Source organism: Gopherus evgoodei, chromosome 16 (assembly GCF_007399415.2).
Source record: "Gopherus evgoodei ecotype Sinaloan lineage chromosome 16, rGopEvg1_v1.p, whole genome shotgun sequence".
Taxonomy (NCBI): domain Eukaryota; kingdom Metazoa; phylum Chordata; order Testudines; family Testudinidae; genus Gopherus; species Gopherus evgoodei.
The window spans coordinates 7192578-7215197 of NC_044337.1; the positions used below are offsets into that span (position 1 = coordinate 7192578).

Genomic DNA, 22620 nt, shown 5'->3' on the forward strand with positions numbered 1-22620 from the left:
CTGTCAGCAGGGTTGGCATTTTGTGGGTTTGCTATGAAACAGTGATAGCAGTATTGTAAACTAACCCCTAATCCCTTTTTTTTTCTATGCTTTGCCATGATATAGAGTATTAAACTGAAAAGGCACAGCTAGATGGGGTAGCAGTCATCTGCAGCAATTCTGTGGGCAAGAGGAGGAAGAGAGATCCTTGCAGACTTTGGCATGCCTTCCCACAGCTTCCTATTGTCCCAGGCAATGATGAAACAAAGAACCAAAAGCATTTCACGTAGTAAATAAATGAAGACTCAACAGGCCCAGCTCCGCAGTGATTGGTTACAACAGCTCACAGTGTATAACCCACCCTATCAAGTGTATTCAGTAAGAATGATACAATTAAAGCAACTCATCTTCTGTTCTGCACCTGTTTGCAGGGTTGTGGTAGCCTTATTGGTCCCTAGACAGTAGAGAGGCCAGGTGGGTGAGGTCATAGCGTCTGTTGGTGAAAGATACAAGCTTTCGAGCTTGTGCAGAGCTCTGTGTATGCTCGAAAGCTTGTCTTTGTCACCAACAGAAGTTGGCCCAATAAAAGACACCACCTCACTCGTCTTGTCTCTCCATCTTCATCTTCACCTGCATGTTCTTCCGAAAGCTATGAAAGTCACTTAAAATGGAGGCCACAGGGTATAACCTCACCTCCCCTACTAAATGCCTGCATTTTATCGGGTGAGTGATTTTGGTGTCCCAGTCACTGAAGATGCTGCGGTAAAGCCTATGTACAGTAAGGGGTTGATCCTGCTTCCATTGGATTTAGTGGTAACCTTCCTATTAATGGGAGTAGTATTAAGCCCGAAATCCCTGCTTGTCTTCATCACCCAAGCAGTCCATTGAGGTCAGTGGGGCTACTCATGTAGTTCAGATTTGGTCCTAATCATTATAAAAACGATTAAGCTCATGTGAAGCAAGGTGGGGGCCTTGCCCCCTCCCCCCCCAATTCCATGCCTGCTCTGCAACTTGCAGGCTTCCCCACTTCCTCTCCTGCAGTAAGACTTGACACAGAGGAAACTGTCTCCAGTAATAGGAGCAGAAGGAAAGTAACTATTACGATTTGTATTGTCAGAGCATCCACGGGTCTTAATAATGGATTGTGCTAGGCGCTGTACAAATGCGTTTTTTATACTCCTGCAGCACCAGGAGATCCTGCTCAGGGATTGTGGTAGGCTTTCTTTGTAGTGGCTTAGTGCCCAGCAAATCATACAAACTAGCCCTGTTCCTTGTCCTGCGAAGGGGCCTTTTAAAAGTCATCTGCATCTGATAGCGTAACAAGCTGTCTTGAATTTTCAGAGAGGGGCTGGTGCTCCTCTTACTGGCACTTTGTTGGTACCCGTGTTAAACTCCCCGTTGACTTGGAAGAACAGAGAAGTGAGTTTCCATAAGATGAACAGGAATATTGATTTTATTGGATTTAAAACCACTGCTGAATTTAAAGAAGAGAAAAGTACCTGAGTTTTGCTGGGATGGTGCCATTAAACACACCCTTATCTGTAAGCTCTGGGGTTCCGCTAAAGAGTTAAATGGATTCATAGTGATTAAGACTTGAATGGTAAACATTTCACAAGGGCCATTCTATTCTGCTCTTGCCTTGCAACTAATTATACTAAGCAGATTCCTCCCCCGTGTGGCCCATTCCACACCCAACTAACGCTTTCATGATGCCAGTGAAAAATGAGGAGTGCCCTGGGCTGATTTTGCAGCATCACCCATAACCAGCCCATTTGGTAGCTTAGTAAGGCACAATTTGCTCCTTTGCCAGAACATCACTGGGTTGGTTGCTCTTTTCAGCCAGGTTGCAGGTTGGGTGGTTTTATAAATGCTAATTTTTTAAAATTGAGAAGGGCTTTGATTTATTGACCCATTGCTTCTGCAAATCAAGTTGTCTGGGCTGGCATCTGCAGATAAGAGGCTGCCAAGTAATTGCTTATTATTGATGGATTGCCAGCGTGGACTATTTGCTTGAAGAAGAATCAATGGCAATCAATCTTCAAAGTATAAACTTTCAAGGAGTGAGACTCGTTTCCAAATTGGGTGCAACGGTTCAGGATGACACCATATCTGACATCCTGACTGTGTTCGGCTGTAATCCTGCTGCGAAGTAGGAAGCACAGAACAAAATCATTTTCACATCTGCCTGCTTTCATGTCTGGGATTTTCCTTCTCTTCATTTCAGGGACAGATTATGCCTTATTCTAAGATCTTCTTCTAGTGTACAGAGCACTCTCAACTCCTGTGTATATTAATGGGAGTTGAGAGAACTCAGCACCTTTCAGGATGGATGCAGCCCTAAACTCACTGAATCCCCAAATCATGGAACAGGGAGGGATGGTTGAACAGCCTGTGCTATGACACATCAAAACCAACCAGTTTGAACACTTTATAAATAAAACAAAACATCTATTTTAATGCATGGTAACAGAGGTTTCCTTCCTGTGGGTGACTCTATTTAGGTGATAGCAGAGCAAAATATCCACTGCCACCAAATGTTTATCGTTCCTTATGGATGCTGTCACTTTGGTTTGAGTTCATTTTAAAAAGTAGACATAACCCTTATTTAACATTCCCATGACATTTTGGATTTTTAGTGCAGTTTCAAAAGAATGTTTTAAAAAACAAAATGGGATTTGAGATATTTTAAGAATGTAACACTCTTTAAAATGCCATGCATCCGACGAAGTGGGTATTCACCCACAAAAGCTCATGCTCCAAAACGTCTGTTAGTCTATAAGGTGCCACAGGATTCTTTGCTGCTTTTACAGATCCAGACTAACACGGCTGCCCCTTTGATACTTAAAATGTTTAGAGCTTTAGTATCAAGTGGGGAAAATTGAGGGCTGGATTCTGAGCTCATGCTACTGGCTTCAACTGAGATAATCCAGGTTTACCCTAATGTTCATATGATCAGACCTGTCCCCTAAATCTTCTAGATTGAAGCAGCTAGGGTGACCAGACAGCAAATGTGAAAAATTGGGACGGGGGTGGGGGGTAATAGGAGCCTATATAAGAAAAAGATCCAAAAACCAGGACTGTCCCTATAAAATCGGGACATCTGGTCACCTGAGAAGCAGCAATCATAGCCCTAAAATATGAGTATTTATAGGGGTAGGGTGGGAGGGGGAGCTTGGATTCCTACCGGCTGTGAAGAGTAATTAAGTACTGGGACATAAAATAGATGAGAAGACAAAGGCGGAAATGTTGCTATGATGATAATACAAGAAGATAAAAATGGAAGAATATAAGAGACTCTATTTCTAAGGGATCAGTCTTTGTCTTTCAGTAGCAATATTGTCATTTTAATCAAGAAATCTCTGATTGAGATGCACAGCTATGAGGTGAGGGAGAGGGAATTAAGTTGCTCCAATTAAGATATAATGTAGGGTGGCCAGAGAATGAGTGGACAAGATTACTTGCAACTGTCTTGTTTAGCTATTGGATTTATTGCCAGTAAGCAAATCCTCATTTGCATTGGCCTTTAATCTGTAGAGTAAAATGTGTTTGTCGGGAGCTGTTAGTTACTGTGCTACACTATTGAAAACTATATTTTTAAAGCAGCCTCCCCCCCCAATCTTTTCTGCCATTTTTAAAGCAGAGATGAGCTGAGAAATATAAGGAGGAAAAAACTGCCAGGGAGAAGGAGCTATTTTGACTAAAGCTTCATTAGAGGGACCCTCTACTAGTTTGTCAGGAGCGAGTCAAGAGCAGACATTTAAACCATGTGCCTTATAGAGAAACCATTGTAAGAAATGTGGGGAAATGCATATTAGTCTCTAGACAGTAATTACTAAATTACTGTCCTTGGAGGTAGGGAGTTTGACAGAGACTCTTGCTAGAACTTCAGAAAGGGATTAGCCCTTGTTTATGGAGCTATTCAACTTTGCATGTAGTCCTGAAATGGCATTTCCTCGTGTCTGCAGTAGCCCTCATTTCATGAAATGGATGCAACTGCTGAAAAAAGATCTCGCGTGAGCATGCTCACTGGAAGATTAATCCTTTAGAGGGAGTTGGAGAGTTAAGCTACTGTAATTTCTCTGCAGTTGGCTGCAGTAAACAACTGCTCTAAAGACACGAGGAAAAAAAATTGACAGAGGTACATGGGACTAATGAACATATCTTTTTGTGTTTCTACTTTAACATAGAGGGGTTGATAAAGGTTTTCTCTATAGAGAACTGGGAAAGAAGGATCTGTGTTATGATGTTATGGGTAACCTTCATGTTGTGGGTTTATTTTGTTTTCCAGGCCACTGTAATCCTATTTCAGTGCAAGGCCATACTGCGAAGCTGGTTTACTTTCTAGAAGTGGACCGAGCCCTGTTCTGCCTTCATGTTGGGCTAAATGAATATACCAGTTGAGGCCTGCTGCACATTATGCTGTGTTGGCAGGAAGGAGCTGATAACACGCAGTACTTTTCAGTTGTGAGCATAGCCCAATGTGATTTTTTTTTTTTCCTTTTTGAAATATCATGCTTCTGTTGAAAGTAAATTTGTAAAAGGATTAGCTTTGATTGCTTGCAGAAGAATAGTCTTTTTATTCCATTTAAAGAACTGCCAACTTGTTATATTGGTGAGATATCTTAGCTTTGGTCTAAAGGGCGATCACTTTTGAATGCTGAGGGAAGCCTGTCTTGGTGGCGAAGGAATTGTGTGCACAAGGACTGTGTCAAGGTGAAACTGGGCCATTTTGTTTTTTCATTTGCTCTTTTGTGAAGGCAGCCTGAAAGAGTGAAATCCTCTGCCAGTTATTAGTGAAAGGACAGCATGGTATCAGCTCTTGCCCTGAAAGCATGGACGGAGGAAAACACTGTTTACCATCCTTGATACTTTAATTAACAACAACATCAGCTTCAAGAAGCTTAAGACACTGCAGATCAAGAGCCAGCCTAGTCCTTGCTGTAACTCCATTGAAGTCCAGCCCAGTTTAGTTTCTTTCTTGGGCTGAGTCAGCACTGTGTGAGCGTTGGGAAGGGCAGAGCTCAGTAACCCACAGCTTGAGTGTTTGCCATTGAAAACTTCTAACTAATCCTTGTGGGGGATGATGGAATCAAGGTGAACTAATTGTCAGTGAAGCATGCTGGGGATATTTCTTTTTGGAGTGGGGTGGCATTGATTATTACACCACTAGCTTTAGTAATTCCCCCGTCTTCAGTAGCAAGAGTGCTCATGGATTGCTTCCTACCTTGTTAGTTCCAGGACCGTATTACTGGAGCAAAGGGGGGGAAGGGTGCACTCCTAGTTCTGAGGAAGCTGAAGTATCTTGCAATATGATGAGAAAGAGTGAACAGTAGGCAACAGTTCGTTTTGTACAGTCTATGCCATTGAGAAACTATGTTGGATGGCTGTAATGTTAGTCCTGGCATTGCCCGTTGTTAATGAATTTCCAGCAGCAGCAGGAGTGTGTCTTTGCAGTGCTGCATGTTGGAAAATGGCTACTTAAGTCCTTGGTGGTGGGATTGTGTTTTAACAGGTAGGCAAATGCTGATGGCTCCCACTGGATTCTTCTTGCAATAGCTGTGGGCTTAAACACAATACGCAGGTGAAAGTTAGTGCAGTCAAATGAGTTCAAAAGGACATTTCTGTGACAGGCTTTGCGGAGCTAGATGCACTGTGTTTTTCAGGAAGATTTTTCCAGACGGTTGTTGAGTTTCTTAGGTTTATTTTTCGCTCAGAGCCATCTTCTTTCAATCCTTTCCAAAAGCTTTGGCTAGCACAGATTGTCAGTGTTCTGTGGACATTTTTAGGGAATACTGATGGGTGTGTATGTCGGGGGGAATAATTAGCTACTAAATGCAAATGGATTGCATTTTACTGTTTTAAATACCATTGTAGTCTCTCTGAGGGTGGGTTAATTATGTCTTCCTTTTGTTGGGTGTGAGGAAAGGGTTTTTTATATATATGGGGAGGAGCATTGTTTTCAGAACATGTTTTCAAATGTGACGGAACAAAGCTGTGTTTGTCATCTTGGAAAAGCTACAGTTCTGCTGGGATCCAGCAATGCTGCCTGGTTTCTCAATGTGTGTTTGTTCCTAACAACGGATTTTTATCTTTTGTCTGATGCCAGTGAAGGATCCACAGGCACTAGAAGGATTTTCATGATGAGAAAAACCGCTCAAACTCAGGGCAGATTACAACTGACTGAAGCAAAGGGGGCTGTTTTCAATTTTTTAAGATAAAATACAAGGAAAAATTGAAGCAAGAAAACTAAAACAGGACTTCAAATCTGATTGCTATGTCCACCACAAACCAAATAATCATCTCACATTAACCCACCACATGTGAGTGCTGGCTTGTTTTGCAAATATAGAATCCAAAGGTCTCATAACACCAGGGCTGTGGGCATACAGTGAAGGAACCTCCTGTTGAGATAGGATCCATATATCATAGTTCTCTCCCAAAGTGCAGACAGTTCTTGTTTCCTTCCTCTTTTTGTAGAAAGTGACTATAGCGCCTGGATCAGTGCTCTTCGCCCTCCTCATTCATCCAGGGGATGGTTGAGAATTAACCTAGTCACTAAAACAATTCCAAATGCTCATCGCAAAATCTCTTCCAGCCTCTGTTGGAAGGTGGGCTAGGGCTGTAGTGACTAGCACCAGAAATTAAAGGGAAGACTCAACAAGAAGAAATACGACACTTCAATACACATGCCTTTTGGCTCAGAACCTCTCTGCAGTGGGCAGCTTACCCTGGGGTAGGACTGAGGCTTTGCTCAGCTTGATTCAGACTAAAAAGAGTAAACAGTTCGAGTGTATTTAGCAAGAAGTCCAGTCCCTCGGTGTCACCAAACATGCAGCTTCTCAGGGTGTTCATGTGTCCTGGTCAAAGCTTGGTCTGGCTTGGTAGGACACTAGGACTTCCTCCTGACAGATCCCCCAAGCTACCTGCCCTTCCTGTGGATGAGCCCATGTAGAACACCTTTCTCTTTCCAGCTAGGACGCTGGGTGGCTTCTCCATGACAGGCAAAGCCCTCCCACTGGTTCATTTGAAGGGAATTAGCCACATCCCTATCTGACCCCCCTACATTTAGTCTGGACTAAGTTTCAAAAGTGAGCTCTTAGAAGTGTTAGGTAACATCCTAATACATTCTGAAAGTCTAGTGTAGACAAGGCAGTGTAGATTTTAAGAGGTGCTAAGCTGATTGAGCTAGAGGCCGGGCGTCCCCCAGTGTAGCTCTGCTGCTAGGAGTGCTGGGATAGATGGATTGCCAGAGGCAGGTTGGCCACCAGATGTCTTGACCCCATCTGAGCAAGGTAGGAGGACATAGTGATTTAATCACCAGCAGTGTGTCGATATTAGTGCTTCCATCATTGCTGTCATAGCTGGAGCTGCACCATTGCTGGTGCAGAGTTGGGAAAACTCCAGTGCAGAGCAGGCCTTGATGTCTTTTACTGGACTCCTAGACTCCATTGTAAGTGCCCCCTAAGGAAGTTAGGTGCCCAAATCCCACTGGATTTTCAGTGGGATTTGGTACCTAACTTCCTTAGACTCCTTTACAAATCCCAGCTTTAGGGCCAGTTTCTGCTTTTTGTTCCATTAGTGCAACTCTGCTTAATTCAGTGGAGGAAATGAAAGCAAAATAGAGTCTTGTTGACTAGTAGATGCCTAACTCTTTGGCAGACATCAGCCCCTGAGTTTGTTAAAAGCAGTTCATAAGAAAAAAAAAGAAAGTGGCACTGACCAGCCTTTCAGACACCTAGACCAGTCCTTAGAAATGTTATAGGGCTGCAGCAGTGATGTGAAGGCAAAAGCGATTCACCAAGTAGGCTATATGGCACATATTCCTCAGTCATTACTAGCCAAATAATGACCATTGGAGCCAAATAATGACCATTGAATTGCCTTTGCTTCAGTACCTTAACTCCTTCTGCCAGTTGTTATCTGATTGGTAATGACCTTAAAGCCAGACATATGGCTTAAGCATTGTAATTGTCCACTGTGCTGAATCCTCTTTTTGCTGGGAAACTGTGCAAGGGTTTTCTTTAAAACATGGAGTTTGTCTCTGCTTGTGCCTTGTTGTGTCTCTTGCACTAGAAGTGGAATCATATCACCCTTCTCCTCAAACATTTGTCCTGGCTTGCGGGCCCCAATTTAAAGATTGCATTTCAGCTTTTCAGAACCCTCAAAGGGCTCCTAACTGCTGCACACCTGTTCTGGCAATATTGACTGCCAGTCCCTCCACTACTGGGGGACAGGATCAGAGTCCTGCCTACTCATTCAGTATGACTGTCCATCTGCCGGAGTCAAGTCCCCACCTTCCCTCAGCATACACAAGCTCTGTGGAGTGTTCTGCAATGACCTGTGCTCAATGGGCAAGAAGAATTGGACTGTATTATACCATAGTCAGCCATGGGAGTTCTGCCCCGGGAAAACTGGCCAGCTTCATGGTGTGATGCCACTAAGAGAGGACAGAGCAGGGCGTGAGTTATGCTGGCTGGAAAGAGGATTCTCGCCTGGGCTTATCAAGGCAGGTGTATAAAGAGAAAGTGGGAAGTAGTTTAGAGGCTGTCTCTCAGGGACAGAGGGTCTTTTACACATCTGCAAAACAAGGTTAATCACTCCACTACCAGCGGGAGGACAAGGCTTAATTAATTAATGAGCATAGGTAAAGTACCTTGGGGTTCTTGGATGACAGGTGCTACAGGGGAACAGAATGTTATTATTGTCCATAAAGTATCTTTGAAAAATGATATACAGTGAAAGGAGAGAGTGATGGGTGTACAGCTTGCAGGGGAAGAACAAGAAATGAAACAGTGAAGGGAAAGATCTGAAATGTAAATGATATATATGCGAGGATGCTAGTTACAAGGAGGGGAGAATAGAAAGACCCAGGAAAGGACAGGTGGGTGGGGTGTAGAGTCAGCAACAGGCAGGTTTTTAAGTTAGTATTTGAAGAGAGGAAGTGACATAGTGGCTCGTGAAGAGAAGGAAGTGCACAACAGATCATTCTTAGAGCGTCCTCTACTCCCTGACCTACTTGCTGTCAGTAATTTGCAGCTAGAAAGGAAAACAAAAGAAATTGAAGTTCTCCTTAGAAAAGATATAGATCCATCTTTCCACTCTGCCTTCTCCAGGAACTCTGCATCAGCTTTACGGAGAAGGGGAGAGGCAGAAGTCTGGAATTTACGGTGAACCCTCAGGAGAAAGCAGAAGAGTAAATCCTGGGCCACATATTTCACTCTGGTGTTGTGAATCATGATACTGAAGGAGGACAGTATTGGATTTATCTACCAACTTTAATGTGTAAGCCCCTTAATGCAAGAGCAGCTATTTCCCCAAGAACGACACAGGTGTTAATTAATTGGCTTGCCTGGGGATACATCTCACCATGACACATTATGAGCATTAGAAATGATCTGTCCCTAACCTCCTTCATAATCCATTGCAAACTAAAAGTCTGCTTTCCCTGCCTCTGCGCCTGGAGGAGCCCCCACTAAGCTGATATATCTTAATCTCATTTTATTCTCCAGATCATTTGATTTCTCAGTGCTTCTGCAGTCCTTAGCGTTCTCGGGAATCTTTGGGTCCATCAATCGTTATCTCGGTGTCTTTGATTTCCTTGTCAGGCCCTTAGCAACCTTGGAACAAAGTTCCCAAACTGTCTCTCATATATAACCCAAACTGTTTATAATGTGGAATCTTTTAGTAGTATGTGTACAACTCTTGGTAAATCAAATTCTGCCCTCTTTGTAGTATGATACTGGTGATCTCCTTTCCCTTCTCCCTTCTCTGCTACTGGAGATTGGGAATTAAATGCCAAATATTTAATAGATCCACCTGTGTGTTTAAAGGTTGTAGGGTATTTCAGACATCCCAGTAACTGGATTAATCACAAAACAGAGAAACAAATATCTCAAATAGTTAAAGAAAAAAAGCAAATAAGCAAATGAAACTGAAAGCAGCACCCTTCTGCTCTGCATTCAGCACCAAACCTTGTCCAAGTAACCTTCCTCCTAGACTTAGTTTAGGTACAGATTCCAATCTTCTCTAAACTGATGGGAATCCATTCGAACTGCAGTGACTTCAATGGAGTTACTCCAGATTTTCACCAGAGCAAGGAGATCAGTCTGGCCCTTAATTTCTGTATTGTTCTTTACTTTCTAAACAGCAGTTAAAATTAGTAATAATAGTGTCTGAAATGACAATAATCTCTTAAGTATTCCTCCTGCTGATTACATCCAGGGAGTGGCATGGGTTAGCTCTCCCAAGCTATTTACCTCCAAAAGTTCTGCAGTTGCCTTGCAGCCTTCGTCCAAGAACACCTTGAATGGGAAGGAAAAATGAAAGTCCCCTGGTTTTCGAAGTTGTCAGTTGTGCTCTTGGCTAAGCTGATTATTTTATTTATTCCAATAATCCTCTCTTCCAGAATAAAAGAAAATTAATTGTCTGCCTATTTCAGGAGTGATTTGCCTTGCAGACGGAGTTGCTAGGCAAAGTGCTTAAAATCTGGGCTGAAAAGATGGCTGAGTGTTTAAAATCAGAGTTGCTATAAGAGAGGGTTTGGATTTTAATAGGCTAGTATTCAAGTTGCCACAAAGAGTACCATTTGCTCAGTGTTCTGTAGGATTATGAAGTCCTTTCTCTACATATTAAAAATGGGGTCAAACCTGTTGTGATAGATAATGTTTCTTAGCTAGGATTTTGTTGGTAATATGAACTGGCTGGAATTGAAGCCCTAAAAATTATACAGTATTAAACACAAACTGTTTGTTTTTTTTTAAATGTGGAGCATTGTCATTGTTTTTCATTGGGTTTACTTATTTGCCTGCTAGTCAGTTTCAGCTGCATTAAACTGCTTGAAAACAGAGATCTATTTCAGTGAGCTGTGGTGGAACAATGAGACTTTTACTGCGTATTATACCTGGCTCTTTGGACTGTTAAATATCACGTGATTTCTTGTCTGCACAGGGACAAGCTAAATTTACTACAGCAAAATGCTGTATGGCTTCTTGGCAAAGATCAAAAGCAATGTCATAATATTTAGTGATGAGAGTAGCTACTGCAGAGAGATTTAGGTCAGTGTCTGTGTGTGGTGAAGAGGAGAATTTCATCTTTATCTCGGGTCATATTGTCTTTGATCCTGCTGCTAAATTTTGTTCTTGTTTAAGAAGCTTTTATCCTGGAATTTACACCAGTGTATTTCCATTAACATCTATGGAGTGACTCCAGATTCAGGCAGGTGCAACTCCTCCATTTTGCCATTTAGATTAATTCACAATCCAAATGGCCACATCCAAATTTCCTCCTGCCTCCACCACGAGATTAGATTCAACACATGGCAGAATGATGCATGGGCTGAATGAACAGCTTGGCTACTGAATGGCAAACTAGGCTTCTTGTGGCTGAGATGATCAGCCTCCTGCCCACCAGGAATGCTAAGTGCTTGGGCCTGTGTCATCCATTGCACTTGCCAGATGTGCTTCAGCTTGTGTTCCAGTGAATGTTGATCCTAATACACACTGGTGGTTTTGGCACAGTTTGGATTGTGCTGAACTATGGGAAATACAGAAAAGTTTAGAACTGTGAATACCGTCTGACCGAAGGCGTGCCTGGTATGAGGGCAGGAGAGACAAGGGGAATGAACAGGGGATTGTTTGTCCAAACCATTCGCTTCCCCCCCCTCCCCCAGCATTATATACTGGTATATGTGGGTGCATCACGCTCGAATTCAGTGGAGATTCTCACTTACGCCAGGACTGAGTCTGGTCTGAAACCTTCTTCCTCACCTCGCTGCATGATCAGAAGGCAGCAAGGACAGAGCCTTGGCAGCTCCAATGCTGTTTCAACACAGAAGGGTACCAAGAAGCCGCATGGCAGTAAATCCCTCGTATCTGTCATGTATGTTTCCACCACCTGTTTTTGTGAGGCTGTCCCATGGTAATCCATCATAGTAAGAAGCAGGGTAGGAGTTAATTCATTTCCATGATCTTTCTGTAGCACTTAGTCCAGGTAGTAGTAACTGTTTTACTGGGCTGCTGCGATAATCCCATAAGGGACCCACTGGGAGCAGGCTCAGCACAAAGGATCAAGAGCCCAGGGATATTTCCATCAGCCCAACCGCACAGGTGAGAATCCCTTGCATTTCCATCCACAATTTGCCTGTGCCTCCATGTACGGGAGAACAAATCTCTACCCTCTTCATTCAGCGTAGATCTTGGGGTGGGCTTTTATTTTTATTTAAATACCATCAAACTAGCGAGACAGTTAATTATTGAGGCTCCTAATAGCTTTCTGGTTTGCCAGAGAGTGATTTAGAATTGGTCTGTATAGCATGTTACAACAGAACTCCCTCTCCTTCCCATTCTGAAGTCCTCAAGGGATATGCTGTAGCATAAAGCTGCCCAATTCTATTTCTTCTTTTGCTGCTTAATATGATGATGATGACGACGTGTTGAGCACTGTTGATGTGCTTGGCACTTAACAAACATTGAGAAAGACATTGTCCCAGCCCTGAGGAGCTTACAATTTCACAGTCTGCTCCCCTTGAATTCGACAGGAAAGCTCCCATTGACTTCAGTGTTTCAGGATCAGTCCCTTAGTTAAACACAGAACCAGTTTCCCTGCCAATATAAACCAACATCGTTCCACTGAAGTAAATGGAGCTCTGCTGATTTATATCAGCTGAGGATCTGACCCACAGGCAGTGTATTTCAGATGTTCCTATACATACATTGAAAGCTGAATTTATAAGCCATCCAGAGTTTTGTTGTAAAGATATGATCTGTTCTTGGTGGTTTATTGTCAAAAACACTTTTGTTTAACTGTAGCACCCTAATAGCCAAGATGGAGTCCGCTCTGCAGGGCAGCTTCTGCCAAGAAAATGCATGCACAGGAATGCAGCAGGGAAACTCCCTCCCACCCCAGGGACACCTGTTCTGTACCTGTGGAATAAACATCCCTCCCTCCCCCGGAATGGGACAATGAATATAGGAAAGAGACATATTTATTTACAGAAGGATGAATGGAGAAAAACAACAAAGTTAGGGAGAGAGGTAAAACAGGGTAACATCCAACCCAAGAGTCCAGGGGTACCACAATATAAAAATACAGACACTGCGCAATGTGTCTAGACTCAGAGGTTAGGAATCCTGGGCAGAGTTTCAATCCAGTCTTGGGTGCTCCTGGTCATCTTCAGCACCAGTAAACTTTCCCCAGCAAACCCCTCTGGTGCCTTCTTCTGCCCCTCTCTGCAAATCCACACAGAGCAACAACCTCCCTCCTTATTCCCAATGCAAAGTCACAAGTCCCACTACTCTGGTCCCATACAGTTCTGGGTGATGATGGTGATACTGAATCCAACTCCGGTTTGTCCTTCTCGGGTGATTCCTTCCTGGCACGGTGCTCCCTATGGCTCCCATCCTGGTTGGTTGCTTTGTCCCTCCTGGGCTCCAGTCTGGTTCTCGACTGCTTTGGTACACGAGGGCCTGCTTGATGTAGGCACTCTTGTCTGGAGCTACAGGCACTACACGGCCCTGTCCTCTCCCTCTCTTGACGCCTCTCCCCCTGGAACAACCAGCACTTCCTCTCCTTCAGGATGAGGTTTTAAAGGTGCCATGCTCTCTAAACCTCAAGGGGTTACAGTTGGAAGGTATGTGCATTACGGGAGGATCATGTCCTGGTGAAAAGTCAAAGTTTATGAAATTCACAGCAAAGCTCCTGAAAGACCAGAGACTTGTTTTAACCAAATGGATTGGTACATTTTGACATCTGCAAAACGAAGAGTAGAGAGGATGGATGGTAGAGGCCAACATTTGCAGGCCATTGTAGACCTTCTCAGGACCTTAGCTTTTGTCCCCTTCAACCTTCAATAGTCTTTTCAAAGGCCCTGTGTTCTACGGATACCTCTCTCTTTCTTCCAAGTTCTTTGTGGTGCTTCACTGCTGCACCTGCTTTGGCTAACTGGGTCCCATTACTAGTCCACCCCAGTTTGACAGTCCTGTCTTGTTGTGTCGACTGTGCCACTCTCTGAGCCTGACTCTGATCTCTGTTCCACCAGTGTCAATCTGGAGTAATCCACTCAAATCAAGGGGCTGATTGGCCAATTCACTGCATTTTGTGTGATCGTTTACACCTGTGCAAAGCAGATGTAAAATCCTACCAGATTAGAATGGCAGTGTGTTACACACACAATGCAGGGCAAAAGAGAATTGGGCCCAGGGTGCTTACTGCAGATTTACACTTGTTTAACAGAGGTCAGAATCTAGACCCCAGAGTTTAACGCTTCACCCGTGTTTTAAGACTTTGAGATTGCTTGAGAGACCACGATGGCCAGGATCAGTAGGATTTGGCCTGTTAGTTGCAGCTTTGGTGCCACTGATGAAGCAGGTCGCTTATGGGGTATACAACAGGAATGTAGTTGCATTACATCCCTTGATATCGTCACATCATGCTGAAAGCTGTATCATGACCCAAAGCCTGTGTATCTGGGTGTTATAATGGGCTATACTTTGACTTGCAAGGAATACCTTACCAAAACCTTGCTGAAAATATGGACAAGAAACAACCTGACCAGCAAACTAGCTGGTCCTACCTTGGGAGTGAGTGCGGGGACACTAGGAATTCTGGGCTTGCTTTTTACTATTCTGTAGCAAAATATTGCTCCGCAGCGTGGCTCAGCTCTTTTCACACAGGACTAGTAGACAGTTGAATGAAACCATTCGTATACTAACAGGTATCATGAGACTGACCAACCTAGCTTAGCTACCCGTTCTGTCCAATATTGCCTCTCTGGATATTAGGCAGCAAGTCACCTTGCAGAATTTGCTCCATAGGGTACAAGACTTGCCACATCTATCCCTATTTAAAAATGGATTTAATTTACTGAGCCACTGTCTCTGCTCAAGGCACCCCATTTGGAGAGTTCCCCTAAGGTGGGAGTTCTCAACTTTTTTCTTTCTGAGCCCCCCCCCACCCCCCAGCACGCTATAAAACCTCCATGGCCCACTTGTGTCTCAGCAACTGATTTTCTGCATATAAAAGCCAAGGTCGGCATTAGGGGGTAGCAAACAGGGCAGTTGATTGCGGCCCCGTGCCACAGGGGCCCCTGCGAAGCTAAGTTGCTCAGGCTTTGGCTTCAGCCCCAGTTGACAAGGCTCAGGGCCCTGGACTTCAGCCCCGTCTTTGGGTAGAAATCAATCGCTTCAGAGGTAGAATGATCATGACTCCCCCTTTTGCCACCATGGCGTGTTAAAAGATATAGGTGGTATATATGCAGGTTGCACCTATCAAACAGGGCTACCTGGTTCCATCTTGGACATTGTACAATGCTCTTCCCTCATCTGTTGACTGGTTAAGAGACTTAGATCAACACGCTTGACTTGACTATCTGTGCAGATGTATTATCTCCACACTTTCCTTTTCTCCTTTGCCCACTCACAAACTCATCTCCTAAGCTCTGAGGCTTTGCAGGTGTTGTGTTGGAACTTGAATACTGCAGGATCAGTAACGCAACTGCACACTCTTTGTCTGGAGGGAGACCAGGCTGAGCTCCCTAATCAGCGGCATTGCTCATTTTTCTGGGGTGACCGGTGCATACCCCTATAAAGAAATAAACTTGTATCTCAAGCATGTTTCTTGCATCAGCATAGGAAGGAACAAAAAGCAGTGGGGCTGGCACACAATGAAGTGGTCATGATATAAATTGGCAGACTGCGCTACAAAGCCAGTAGGGTCCCACACGTATGTGATAACTTGAATACTATCGTTTATGCTATAGTCAGCCCATGCTCTCTCATTGTTTCTAGCTCCCCTGCCATCCAAATTTCAAGGGGCCGATTCTGCATGCTTTGTGCACCCAGAACTCAGCTGAAGTCAGTGGGAGGAGTTCACCCAGGAGTACTTCCTCTTGGTCTCCTGGCTTGGATTGATCCTAGCAGCAGTTTACGGTCTGACCCCTCCTATGTTAGGGGACTATACTCTGCTCATGCAGAGGGGATGGATTGGAGGATCCAATAGATCTTTTCCATCCCTTGAAATGGATCACTAAACACTGCATTCTGCTCTTTCTCCCCCCTACCCCAAAGGTGAGAAAATGGTCAGGCATCCTTATAGACAGAAACTTGCCAATGCTGTCCGTGCAGCTTCTCTTCTTAATGAGCAACAAGAGATTCCTGGTTAAGAAACAGTCATGTCAATTCTGCATATCCGTGGGAAAGGCCCATTTCAACTCTTCTTCAGGCTTAGCCATCTAGCCTGTGTATTTTTCCAGTGGGAACCTTCTTAATGAGTTCTTGGCATCTCTGTGTTATAAGAATAGACTCCAAGGCAGTGCCACATACTATGCATGAACTTTAGGTGAAATAGAAAACCACAGTGATAGTACATTCAGAAGGGTGTCCCCCCCCCCCCAAGTGCGGTGATACTTATCCCCATGATTTTCTTAAGCTGTTTTTCCCCCTGGTTGCAGCTTTCTTTGTCTCCATGGCAGCTGCGCCTGTAACTTTACAGTTCTGCATAGTTCTGAGCATGAGTGTTGACTATAAAAATTGAGTTGTTTGCAGGGTGTGGTGGGGTTGTTGCTTATGGCTGGTTTAAAAAAACAAGCTACTTTGTTTCCCAGTAATAGTTGAACAGCTGCTGTTTGCCTCTGGGTACTTTTACTTTGAGTTTGAGAACATGCTTAGGCCTCAATTCTGCAGTCTGATCCGGGCAGAGGGACCTTTATAGGCAGAGTTCCAGTGAAATGAGCATGATGGTACTGGGGTCTACCCACGTGCTTCAAATTGCAGGATTGTGGCCACAGTCATTCCTAACCCAGAACTATCTCATCAGGGTTCACTGGTGTAGTTTTTTGCTGTTCCAAAATCCTGGAATGGTGAGCTGGAATAATAATTTTTTGAAAAAACAGACTGACTGAATAAATGTTCGTTTCCTCTTTCTGAGTTGCCACTGCACATTAAAGCAGGTGGAGATGTTCAAATGGCTAAGATCATGGCTTCATGGCCTTTTTCAGGCTACCATGGCTCAGAGAAAATGGGAATGGATGCCCTAGACAGAAAAAAACCCAAACCCTCTAACATGTTTCAGGCTCTTTTTTCCCCTCTCAAATGCTCTTTTTAAAGAATTACAAATGCATGTTGGCATAGAAACTACAGAATCTGATTGAAGCATGCAAATGTAAAAGGAGCCTTTTCTGTGTGAACAACATGGACTGACTCTCAGAAAAAGCTGGCTAAAATCTTTTACAAGGCAAAGAAAATTGTCCAGATGTTGCTGGAATTATCATGGCACTAAATATTTAGGGTTTTTTATTTGCATTTAAAATTCAAAAAGGCTCTAATGTAGGGAATGCAGATATGTTACCATTGGGTTTTCTTTCCCCTCCCTCCTTCTTTTGAAAGAATTTATGGCCTACAAATATTGCTAAAATCTGTTTGGCTTTGAATAGTGCCAAATGCTCATTAAACATGTGGATATTTCTGTGGTTTAATCTGTTGGAAATGTATTCGAGATCCAGTTATGTTAAATTAAGGAATAATATTGGCGTGGATGTTGTTTGAAATCTTAAATGTGGCAGTCGGAACACCAAGCAAAATGTTTAATCATTAAGCGATTAAAATGTGCAATCTCTTAGTTTAGTCCGAGACACGATCTGGAGTGCTTAAAACTGTCCCAGTTCTCCCTTTGGAAGGGAAATATTTGCTTCCTTTCCCCCTGAAACACCCAAAGAGTAACACAGTATCTCCTGCACCTTGCTTCCACTCACTTCCTCTTCAGCTGGCTAGCACAACTGCAGGGCCATGAGCTGAAGGAAGCTGTGGAGCATTGTAAGAAAGCTCTCACTGAGCATGCTCCTCAGCACCTACCGTGGGGTTGGAACTCATGGACAGACCAGTGTAGGCCTCTGAAATCCTTGATGAAAATCTTAAAAGCCAGCACAGCCAAACAGAGGTATGGATCATGTCAAGCTTTATTTAAGAGGTTTTTACTGCTGATTCTTCAGTCCTTTGGGGTTTTCTAAAGACTGTCTTAGAGGAAATGCTTCTCTAAACTTACATGGCTTAGCAACACATATCAGTAGTTTGTCTCTCTGATATTTTATCTGCTCTGCTGAAGGCCAGGTTAGTTCTGGTAGCATGGAACCTTTGCACTTTTCATTTGTGCTCTGTGTAAGGTGCTGCCTTTTGCTTGCATGCTGCTGTTGTTGGAAATAATTCCCTTTTCATGTGTTACTTCAGAAGCAGGTAAGGCCACGAATTGCAAAGTCAGTTCATATATATTTTTTTTAATTGCCTGTGGTAAGTCCCACCAAGTCTTTCTCTCTTAAATGCAGCAGAATTAAGACAACACTTCTTCATTTTGAGTGTCGAAGTAGGTAGGCAAAGAGAGCCATGAAATGCAGCTTACAAACCACAGTGCCTTGGGATACATACATAATGTATAGTATGGAGAAAAGGTTAGAGGGCTGGGTGGATTTGTTGCGTAGCATTTTGGGGACTGTTTACTTTGAATGTTACGTTTTCCAGAGTTTAATAAGAGTTTTGTTTATTATTTTCTTTTTTAAAGATAGAAATGAGGGTAACCGTGGTAAATAGGCCCATTTTTTTTAAAAACGTGTCCTTATTTTGGACTTTTTGCCTTGGTTTTCAGATGACATTGTATTAAAATGGGCGTCTAGGTGAAAGGTCTGTGCTGTTTCTTAAATAGCATTGTGTTGCCATTGCCTCGTGTGTGAGTGTGTAGCATTTGCACCCCATCAGTTGAATATGTGATCACTCTGACTTAAAAGGGGCACTGTTTAAAGTCAATAGGCCCATAACTCGATCGATTTTTTTTTCTCTCTCTCCTTCTGTCTTAAAACTCCATATAATTCTTTCTGTTTGAGGGTTTGGATTAAAATAAATTTTAGTCAGTGCAATTTCAATTTTTTTTAAAAATTGGCATCAGTAGCCTAGTTCTCATGAGCAACCCTACAATAACAAATCAGGTTGCTAAGTCATAATGCTGAAAAATCAATTAGTGGGTTGTTGGTTTTTTTTGGATAAATATAAGGCACCTGGCGATGGCATCACTCTAAATTTTTCAATAAAATGTACAATAATAAACCAGCATGCAAGGAAGGGTGGGGAAGGAAGCCAGCTTCAGGAGGGAAATAGGTGTCAAAGGATTCTTATTGGTGACTATGAAATGCACCCGAACAGTGGGCTTTGGAGCACTGATGCTTTCCTATGATAGGTTCTGCAGGGGTGCTGGCTGAAATTCATCTCTCCCATCTCCCCTCTTTCTCCTGCATACCATACAAACCATAATTAATTGGGCTTTGTGCTGGGAATGCCGCTGGGGACGGGGGAGGGACAAAATCCACCCCAGAGACATGAGGGCAGGCATAACTGCATACCAGTCTGCAGACTGGTAAGTGGTCACAGTCTATCCATGCCCCTAGGTGGGAGTTCTTGTTACCGTACCCAAGTGCCAATCCAGTAGTCCGTCTGTTCCAGCCTAATCAGGTTTGCTGGAGACTCCCCAAACATGGAGCTGGCTCCTGCAAACTGCTGGCTTACTTTGTTCCAGCCCAGCAAACCACTTTAAGCATGTGAACAGTCCTTCTTAAAGTGCTTTGTTTGACTGGGGCCAGAGGGCTCTGCACTGGCAGGATTGAGCCCACGATGCATAGGGGATAAGGATGCAGACACATTCTGCATGGCCATTCTGCCTCCTCCCCCAACAGAGACAGTGGTAGGCTTAGGTGCTGTCTTGTACAGGCCTTCTGCACCTGGGCGCTCTTCACCTTTTCAGAGTAAATCTGGATGCTGGAGTGTTTAATTCGATGGCGTAGGCACTGTCTTCTGGAATCTTTAGGCTACAGTGGGATACTGACAGTGCCTGTGCCCAAGAGTAAAAACATCTGATGTCAGAGGTAGGGGCTGTGACCTAGCAGAGAATCCAGACAAATATAAATGAACAGGAACCCTGTATTTCCAAAGATTCTGCTTTACAAAGACTTTTTTGAGGGGAGATTTTAATTCCAATATTTATTTCCTCGACCGATTTTTAGGGAAATTTTCCCGCATAGTTACAGCAAGATAATTATTCTGCTACAGTTATATTGGGATAAATCCTGGCTTTTTAAGTGGAGTAATTATACTGGAATAAAGTCACTTTAATTCCAGAATAGTGTGTCCACATGTACATAACGGGATAATTATTCTGGTATAGCTAGCCCTTACTAGTGGCTGTTCCATCACTCAAAAGGTAAAAGGTTGAAAGAGCTTCAAAAAAGCCAGGAGCCCTTCCCCCTACTTCAGGCCATACACACGCAGTCTACTGTTTGGACACTTAACAAGAAAGAAGATCTGTGTCTAAACCTAGGTTAAATTAGAGAAAGAAGTGTTCTTTGGAATCCTCTACATACAATGAGAGTGGGAACAGGTCCTAGTAAGCTGGGCTTCCTCCTCACTGGCTGGCTCAAGGGAGTGTGTGTATGTGTTTTGTGGTTTGAATTTTACAGTTTCTGAGACCAGGACAGGGGATTTGGCAGAGTTTTCTAGCAAGCTCACCTGTTTTTGAAGGATAGCAGCTGCCAATTAACTCTGCTGCCTAGACACCTTCATCCCCTGCATTTTGAGGACTAGCAGGATCTGTGCTCCAACTACCATCTGAAGGCGTCCATAGGAAGAGGATTAGATATGGGGGGTGGTGTCATTGGGAGAGCAGGGAAAAAGAGGAGAAAGAAAACACTGAAGGTAAAAATAGAGGAAGAGAGACCGGATCAGAAGAGGAATAACTTGGCACAGAGGATGAGGAAGGAGAGAAATGCACTGAAACATTTAAGGGGATGAACAATTATAGACAAACTAGTGGAAGAAAGAGCCCAGATGTTAAAAAAAGACTGAAGAAAAGACACCTAAAGATACAGACAGAAAGGTGGAGAATGGATGAAAAGGGCAAAGGATGTGGGAGGGGAGGAAGCAGGACCTAGTAACTTGCCCCTGTGTTAGGTAACAAGATGTTTGCTTTATCCATCATGTGAACCTGTGGTTAAATGGTGATTTGGCTGTTGAAAAAATAAATCTGAAAATTGTGCTGGCATTGGACTGAGGGATGACCATGCCCTTCCCCCAACTTGACCCCCCCTTGTGGAGGCAGTAGATTCCCCTCATTTAAGACACTACAGCTGGCTAAGTAATGTCTTGATGCTTAGAGGCCTTGATAAAGCATGTGAATGGCCATGTGGAAAGAGAGTTTAGGAGGATTATACTCTGTGCTAGTGAAAACGGATTCTGTGTAACTCATGCTTCCTAAGGCATGGCAATAGCCTGTCTGCCTTGTTGTTCTCAATGACTATCACAGTCTTAGGCTCTGTCTTGACTGCTAAAAGAGGTACATCTTTTCATCAAGATAGCAGTGGTGAAATGGCTATCTTAATGTCAGATCCTAGTGGAAACAAGATATAGGTAGGTTTGACCTCAGTGTAGGTTAACACTATACATGCAGCCTGGGGTTCACCTCGACTAGAAACATCAAGGTAAAAGCTACAGTGCCTTCTCTCTGTTAGGATTTTCTGTCAAGCTGGCTATATCAAGTGAGCCATTTCAACCTCAAACACACACCTCTTTTTTTGCCGTGGAGACAGAGACACAATTTAAAAACGTTTCCCTTCTCCGGAGGTGCCCCTGTTTTCAATGAATGTAACATTTAAAGGAGATTTTGGGAACCAGGCAGTGTCAGAGTTGGTTTCGGAAATGAAGTGTGCCCTTGATAAGCACTGCGAGGTAGGTTGCGATGAAAATGGCTGTCTGGGTAGAGTACCTAATGGAACTCTACTCAGTTAGCCAAAGCTTTAGCGATCATGCTTCTCAATGCATTCTGTAAATGGGACAGAGAACCTGCTTTAATATTTTGCATGGCAAGATATGGAATATCAGTGCATGGGCTGACATCGAATCATAGAAATGTACGACTGGAAGGGACCTCAAGAGGCCATCAAGTCCAGTCCCCTGGGCTCAGGCAGGACCAAGTAAACCTAGACCATCCCAGACAGCTGTTTGTCTAACTTGCTCTTAAAAACCTCCAATGACCAGGATTCAGCAACTTTAAATCCATCATGATCCTTATGGAGCACTGTTTGGTTGTAGTTTTTATAAGCAAAGTGACAGCAGCTATTTTCCCTTCCTTTTCCTCAAATAGAGTGAGAGACGCCTAGATTTAAGCATAACTGAGTGAACGGTAGCATTGCGAGGGACAAAAGAAATGGCTGCAACAGAAATACAAACGTGCTAGAAACGAAGGAGTGAAAAATCCACTTGACTCTCTCGTTTAGTATGCGCACGAGTGTCCACTTTCCACAATTTAGAGCTGAACAGAATGTCTGATTTAGTAGCATCCCTCACTGCAGAAAGATTCTGCTTTATGAAGATGTGGCATTAGCATTTCACTACAGACTGGGGTATTAGTATTATACTGATGCAGGGATAAATAAAGGTTTCTATGTACTTTTATTATTTATGACTGTGAGCCATGTTTCTTTTGTTTTCAGTTTGTATGTTGGGATGGATGGAGGCTGCTTATTTGATTCATGACATCCATTCCAGTCTCTCTGGAATGAGGCATATTTAGGTTAGGTATGTAATATGCAGAACTGAACTAGGATTCCAGCAGAGCTTT

The 22620-nt window shown here is 43.4% G+C and overlaps 1 protein-coding gene across 2 annotated transcripts in view; it reads left to right on the forward strand.

Annotated features, from left to right (window-relative positions):
• EHMT1 (euchromatic histone lysine methyltransferase 1) overlaps nt 1-22620 on the forward strand; it is a 174533-nt gene that overhangs the window by 24499 nt on the left and 127414 nt on the right. The window contains exon 1 of one of the 2 annotated variants that reach the window (XM_030535181.1): nt 4053-4117. The exons of the other annotated variant lie outside the window; for it this stretch is intronic. The gene's annotated coding sequence lies outside the window, so the exon portion shown is untranslated. Of the gene's footprint in view, nt 1-4052; nt 4118-22620 lie in introns of those variants that run through there. 2 annotated transcript variants of the gene reach the window in all.